Source organism: Salvelinus sp. IW2-2015, linkage group LG30 (genome assembly GCF_002910315.2).
Source record: "Salvelinus sp. IW2-2015 linkage group LG30, ASM291031v2, whole genome shotgun sequence".
Taxonomy (NCBI): Eukaryota; Metazoa; Chordata; class Actinopteri; order Salmoniformes; family Salmonidae; genus Salvelinus; species Salvelinus sp. IW2-2015.
Window position 1 is genome coordinate 15,987,697 of NC_036869.1, and position 7,946 is coordinate 15,995,642.

The window sequence follows — 7,946 nt, forward strand, 5'->3', positions numbered from 1 at the left end:
AGATCTCAGGCAACGAAGCCGGCCAAGGGCRGGCCACCAAGGCCATTCATTGTACGGCTGCACTATCCCCAGACCAGGGATCTCATYCKCAAGCTGGCTAGTCAAAAGTTCCCCCTTAACTACAACGGAGCCAGGGTGTCTTTCTACCCAGATCTTACCTGGAGGTGAGGAACCAACGGAAAGAGTATGATGAGGTACGCAACAAATGCAGGGCGGCCAACATCCGATATGGATTCCTCTTCCCAGCCCGGTTTAAGGTGACAGTCGAGGGATCAACACGTACGTTTGACAACCCAAAAGAGGCCGATCTGTTCTTGACAAGCAAGCTCCCCGGCTGAGGATACAGAACGGCTGTGTCAGCCGGCCAAATGGCCAAATACAAAAAAAACAGGTCAGGAATGTGTTTGAATTTCCGGCCTATGTCTTTTCGATCAGAAGATCAGAAATTGGGACTTATATGATAGCTGAGATGTTGTGGCTAATATAGCATTGTTTAGCATATCATGTTTTAGCGCCACTCACTCCCTAACGTGAGAGTTAAGTGTTATTTAATATTAGTTTATATGCGGAGCATCTATAGACGACGAGTTAGTTCAAGCTGTATGTCTAGACACCCTAAGGTTTGTGTGTTAGCCAAGGAGTGCTTCGTTTGGGGAAGTCACCCAGTAATGGGACGGGAGGGGGGACGGGCGGGGGGGTGGGGGTCTGTGTTTTATGTTCACGTTTATTAATACAGGTGGCATGACAAGCTCCCGCAGGGCGGGACGTTTTTCTTCTGGGTTTTGTATGACAGCGACAATTTGCTCTAAAATAAGAAATGCCACATAGTGACAGAGCACAGAGTAGACCAGGTGGAATAAAGATAGTCAGCTGGAACTGTAATGGCTTAGGGCATGTCGTGAAACGAGCTAAGGTTTTTTTCTCATCTTAAATCACTGGGTGCTGACATAGTGCTTCTTCAAGAAACTGTGACGACCCTCCCACTCTGTCTGCCGTATTCTCTCTTTGTTCTTGTTTCCTTATTAGGATGCCGGTGGGCGGAGTTGGGAGGGTCGTCAGCTACATGGGAAACACCTGGGCCCGGTGTCTCCCAGGATAAATACACCACTTCCCCATTCATGGAGGGACTCTCTCCAGTCAGACACAGACAGATTTTGGTTGTGGTTATTTGGTTTGTTTGTATTGGCACCCTTCAACACCCCTACTTATCACATGTATACACGCAACCACTCACCTACACTACTGACTACACACACACCATTGTTAATTGTATTTACTTTACCTTAGTTAATAAATATAGTTTGTTATTCCTTATCTCCATGTGGTCTCCCTTTTGTTACGGGCTTTGAGCCAGTTAGTGACAAAACTCATATTAAACGCTCCGCTCAGGCCAAGCTACGAGTCGGCTGGATCGGTCAAATATACCAGTCTAACTTTGATGCAAAAGCGAGAGGGGTAGCAATCCTGATAAGGAAAAACATTCCTTTTGTTTACTCAACCTCGATTTCAGATCCTAATGGTCGGTATATTATTGTGGCTGGTACACTGAATTCGAAACCAATAACCTTGGTCAATTTATATGGACCCAACTTCGATGATCCATTATTTTTTCAAAGGGTATTTAAGGCCATACCAAATATCTCGGATACAAGTGTTATTGTTGGAGGTGACTAACTGTACGTTAGATCCTCTTTTAGATAAACAGCTATCAAGGTCACTTCAACAATCAAATGCCAGTGTCTGTCTAAATACATTGATGACAAACCTTAACATTGTCGATATTTGGAGACTGACGCACCCAACAGACAGGGATTATTCTTTCTTTTCATCAATTCATAAATCATATTCCAGAATTGACTATTTTTTTGGGACTCCAAACTAATTTCAGCAGCTGAGTCGGTTACCTATCACACTATTCTAATTACGGACCACTCTCCTCTGTCCATGGTGCTGAAACTCGACAATATGTCGACAGGTCGGCGACCGTGGCACTTAGACGCATACCTGTTGAAAGATGAGGCTTTTTGTCAGTATTTGAAGGAGCAGATTGCCTTTTTCCTCGGAACTAACGACACGGGGGATGTTGACGACTCCACCCTTTGGGAATCTCTAAAGGCTGTGATTAGAGGTTACATTATTTCTTATACATCAGAGAGGAAGAAACGTGCCAATACTAGGCTGAGAGAAATTGAAAGAGAGTTAGGGGAACAGGAGAACGTTTTTAGGATGAATTCCTCGTATACAGTCCTTGAGAAGATCAAAGTTAAAATATGAATACAATACCATCCTTTCGAAACGGGTGGGCTCTTTACTTGCTAGAACGCAACAAAGTTATTTTGAACTGGGTGACAAACACATAAATTATTAGCAAGACAGCTAAGGCATGTACAGGCATCTAGAGCTATTTACAAAGAAAAGACAAGAAGGGTAAAATAGTAACAGATCCGCAGGATATTAATAAATGCTTTGCGCAGTTTTACTCAGAGCTATACCAATCAAAATGCGATGCTACTGGTCCACAAACTATGGAACGCTTTCTCGCTGAATGTGAACTTCCTAAACTAGACAGGGGAGCAGCTGTTGCACTCGATGCAGGGATAACTTTAGAGGAAATTAACACAGCGATAGCACAATTTCCAAACAGCAAGGCCACTGGGCCCGATGGATATGTAATAGAATTCTATAAGAAGTACTGCGCCAGTCTATCTCCACTTATGTTGCGAATGTTTAAACACTCCCAAGAAAATGCCAAACTCCCGCAAACACTGTATGAGGCTACAATAGCACTGATCTTGAAAAAAGATAGAGATTTCATGGAGATGTCGTCGTATCGCCCTGTGTCGTTACTCCCCATAGAAAACAAGGTGTTGACAAAGATATTGGCAAACCGATTGAAAACATATATTTCCGACATCATACACCCTGACCAGACAGGTTTAATCCCGGGCCGACATATATACTACAATTTGAGACGCCTTTTCAACGTAATGTATCATGATCATAAGGTTGAGGCAGTGGTAATAGCTCTTGATGCAGAGAAGGCGTTTGATCAGATTGAGTGGAAGTATATGATGTCGGTTCTAGAGCATTTTGGGTTTGGAAAGGAATTTATTAATTTCATAAGAATTATTTATGCACACCCAATGGCGTCCGTGGTAACCAATCAGGAAATGTCGCAGTCATTCCGCCTGTTCAAGGGGTGCCGACAGGGGTGTCCTATTTCGCCTGCTCTCTTCGCTATAGCCATGGAACCCCTTGCTACTCGCATTTGCTACTCGCATTCGGGCATGTGCCGATATAGCTTCTGTTAAAATAAAAGACACACAGCACAAAATGTCCCTATATGCAGATGATGTTCTTTTGTTTTTGTCCAAGCCTAAAACTTCTATTCTACCCTTACTTAACTTGATAAAAACATTCGGCTCCTTCTCTGGCTACAAGATAAACTGGCAAAAAAGTGAGTTGATGCCAATATCACGGCCTGTGGATATGCAATTTCTGCAATCTACCCCGTTTAGAACAGTGAGGGACAAGTTCACAAGCCTTGGCATTGTAGTGACAAGAGACCTTGATCAGCTATTGAAAGCGAATTGGGACATGAAAATATATCAGCTTAAACAAAATATAGATTTTTGGAAAACTCTGCCTATTTCCTTGGTTGGTCGTATAAACGCTATTAAAAWKGKTKKYCYWMCCMRGKTTYYTTWMCYYYTYCMAWKKYYWMCCMAWTTCATACCACAAAGCTATTTTAAGAAACTGGATTCAATAGTAACTCAATTTTTATGGGATAACAAGGCAGCCAGAATTTCAAAGAAGCATTTATGCAAGTACAAGATAGAGGGGGGCTTYGGCCTTCCTCACTTCAAACTGTATTATTGGGCTGCTAATCTGAACATTGTGTCTTTCTGGAGGGAAAGTTTACCTGCGATGAGACAGAAGGATATGCCTTCATGGCTTTTGATTGAGCAGGCCTCTTGTCATCGTTCCTCACACCCTGCACTTGTTAATAGTCCATCATATGTGAAAAAAGTCACTTATGACTCTAATCCAGTCATTTGTCATACGCTTAGGATCTGGAAACAGATTAGGTATTTTCTAAACATACCCACTGTTTACATAGACAGCCCAATTTGCCTGAATCATGCTTTCCACCCTGCATTGGATGATGTGGTGTTTTCACAGAGGAGGGAGAAGGGGCTCACAACAATTGGTAATCTATACATAGATGGTCAGTTAGCTTCATTTCTACAATTACAGGGAAAGTTCAACATGCCAACAACACATTTTTTCAGATACCTCCAAATCAGGAATTTCTTAAGGACACATATCCCACAGTATGGCATGAAGCCAAATAGTCCTACATTAGATAGCTTGATCCTGTCAAACCCCATTCAAAAGGGTCGGTCTCCAGACTGTATGATGTGCTACACACCCACATAGAGGTATCCACAGACACCATTAAAAGGGCTTGGGAACAAGAACTTGGTTCAGAAATCTCAGATGAGGACTGGGTAGAAGCTCTCAGGAATATAAACCACAGTTCAGTGAATGCCAGACACAACCTTGTACAGTTTAAGGTGATACACAGGTTACATTACTCAAAAGTAAAACTGCATAAAATATTCCCGGACACCTCACCACTGTGTGAGAGGTGCAAGCAGGATGAGGGGACATTGACCCACTTATTCTGAACATGCCCTAAGTTACATGCTTACTGGGCTACTTATCTAAAGCCTTTGATAGAGTTCTAGCCCCAGACCCATTGATCTCTATGTTTGGTACAGTTGATGGGAATAACCAGGAAGGGAAAGCTGTCTCTCTTTGTACTCTATTAGCCAAAAGGCTCATATTGCAATTTTGGAAATTGGAGACTGTACCTACCTTTGAAATGTGGTTACGGGATTTAGGGAATGTAATACATATGGAAAAGATTCGATACAATACCTCCAATAGAAGTCCAGTGTTTTACAAAATATGGCAGCCGATACTGGATAAATGGTCTAGTGCCGCTTCATAACCTGGTTGATGATCTGCTGCTACTCTGTGCTGTACTCCACTCAATATTTATTTTTGGCTTAACTACACTGCTTGTAATGACTATATGCTGTCTTCTTATACATGTACCACCTAATAGGATTTTGTTTTATTTTGTGTATGTGTGAGTTAAGTTTTGTTTTGTCCTCTAAATTGGCCATCCCATTCAACAGTACAATGAATGTCATTTTTATTTTATTTTTATTGGGAAATAATAAACATATTATAAAAAAGAAGAAGATATTGACCAAGAGACAGATCAAGTCCTGCTCAGGTTTTACCAACAAAACCAAGGTTCTTCAGTGTGAAAATGTTGCCATTTTCAATGAGTCCCCTCAGGTAATCCCAACCATAAACGATCAGCATTGTCATCATACTGAAGGCCCGCAACAAGTAACCCTCAATGACTGACTCATTGACTGTTTTAACCCGCGTCCACACACGAGGCATAGGCCTATTGGTTAAGTTCTAGACAATCTTGTACCTATACAATTCAAACCAACCAATCTTATAGTATTTTCTAATAAGGGGTTACCTGTCACGCCTGCGCTCTAGGGCGCCAGGATCCCCAACAGTTGGTGGTGATGTCGGTCCTTGGTCGCCGCCGATGGAACCGGGGGTGCCTAGCCAGCTCGTCTAGCTTCCACGCCCTAGCTGGCTTGAGAGGTTTCCTTGCCCCGGTTGGCTCGGAAGGCGCCCATCCCACGTCGGGCTTCAGCCGGATCGTCAGGTCTTGTTCACCCAGCCGGCTTATCAGACTGTTATGTCTCCGCCGGATCATCAGGCTTCCACGCCGCAGCGGGATCGTTAGGCTCCTATGCCTCAGCCGGCTCGCCAGGCTTCCACGCCCCTGCCGGTTCATTGGGAGTTTGCCGCATGCCGCCCCTAGAGGGGGGGGTACTGTCATGCCTGCGCGCGCTCTTCCTCCTCCTGGCACTCGAGGGCGCCAGGATCCCCAGCATTACGCACTCAAGCCACCATCAGTACGCACACCTGCCTTCCCCCCGTCACGCGCATCAGCGATCATTGGACACACGTGGACTCAATTACTTGTGTCATTACCTTCCCTATATCTGTCTGTTCCCAAGCTCTGTTCCCTGCTTCGGGATTGATTGTCATATGTCCGTGTTACCAGTGTTCTGACGGTGTTCCTGTCTTGTTCTATGTCTGTTCCCTATTAAATGTTTGACTCCCCGTACCTGCTTCTCCTCTCCAGCGTCACTCCTTACATTACCTACTGATCATAGCATGCTTGTATTAGAGACTCCATCTGACCTGAAATCCCGCAGCTGGGGTCTTGGATTTGTACATATACATTTGATTACAAAGATTTTGGTGGTCACACCAGATACTGACAGGTTTTCTGATCCACACCCCTACCTATTTTGTAAGGTATCTGTGACCAACAGAGGCATATCTGTATTCCCAGTCATGTGAAATCCATAGATTAGGGGCTGATGAATTCATTTCAATTGACTGATTTCCTTATATGAACTGTAACTCAGTAAAATCTTTGAAATTGTTGCATGTTGCATTCATTCAACAGGGATTATTGAGACAGTGATATGTTCTCTTCCTGCCTACCTCTTCAGGATCTGCCCCTTTTTTCAATTTTCGCCTAAATTGACATACCCACATCTAACTGCCTGTAGCTAAGGCATTGAAGCAAGGATATGCATATTCTTGATACCATTTGAAAGGAAACACTTTGAAGTTTGTAGAAATGTGAAACGAATGTAGGAGAACATAACACACAGATCTGGTAAAAGCTAATACAAAGAAGAAAAAAAACTGTTTTTTTCTATTATTTTGTACCAGCATCTTTGAAATGCAAGAGAAAGGCCTTAATGTATTATTCCAGCCCAGGTGCAATTTATATTTTGGCCACTAGATGGCAGCAGTGTATGTACACAGGTTTAGACTGATCCAATTAACCATTGCATTTCTGTTCAAAATATTGTATCAAGACTGTCCAAATGTGCCTAATTGGTTTATTAATAACTTTTCAAGTTCATAAATGTGCACTCTCCTCAAACAATTGCATGGTATTCTTTCACTGTAATAGCTACTGTAAATTGGACAGTGCAGTTAGATTAACAAGAATTTAAGCTTTCTGCCAATATCAGATATGTCTATGTCCTGGGAAATGTTCTTGTTACGTACAACGCCATGCTAATCACATTAGTGCATATTAGCTCAACCGTCCCGAGGGTGGGACACCGATCTGTAGAGATCCTTAATTTAAGCTGCGTGGGTCATTTATCTACCATTTCCGCGGCTGGTTTGGTTTCCCTGTAGCTCTCAAAAACTCTAGGCGGCATTCTGCCTTCTCCCCACAGTTTTCAGCAATTAGCTTTGCCCAAGACTGACTTGTGAACTACAATCCCAACGCTGTTTTTAACTTTTAGAAACTTCAATAATCATTGCTTGCGATGCGGCTTTCGAAACATATTGCCCTTAAATTTCATCAGCAAGAAATAATCCTTCAAATGAAAAAGATACACTTACTGTAGCAGTTTTGCATAGATCCATACAGCTACAGATGTGTCCATCTGACGAAACTACACTTCCACTACACTTCCCGAGTTACACTTACACACAGGTGTTTGGAGCATGCTAGATAGCTAATTAGCATAGGTGGTTGTCTCTGTCTTCCATCTGTTTTCTGTAAACAGTAATATGGAGACATGGCCAAGTGGGAACACTAACCTATAAAGGTGTGTAGCAGTGGAGGCTGCTGAGAGTCACAAAAATGGCCAGAACGGAGCAAATGGAATGGCATCAAACTCCTGGAAACCATGTGTTTGATGTATTTGATACCATTCCATTTACTCCGCTCCAGTCATTACCGCAAGCCCGTTCTCCCCAATTAAGGTACCACCAACCTACTGTGTTGTGTAGTAATTTAACCT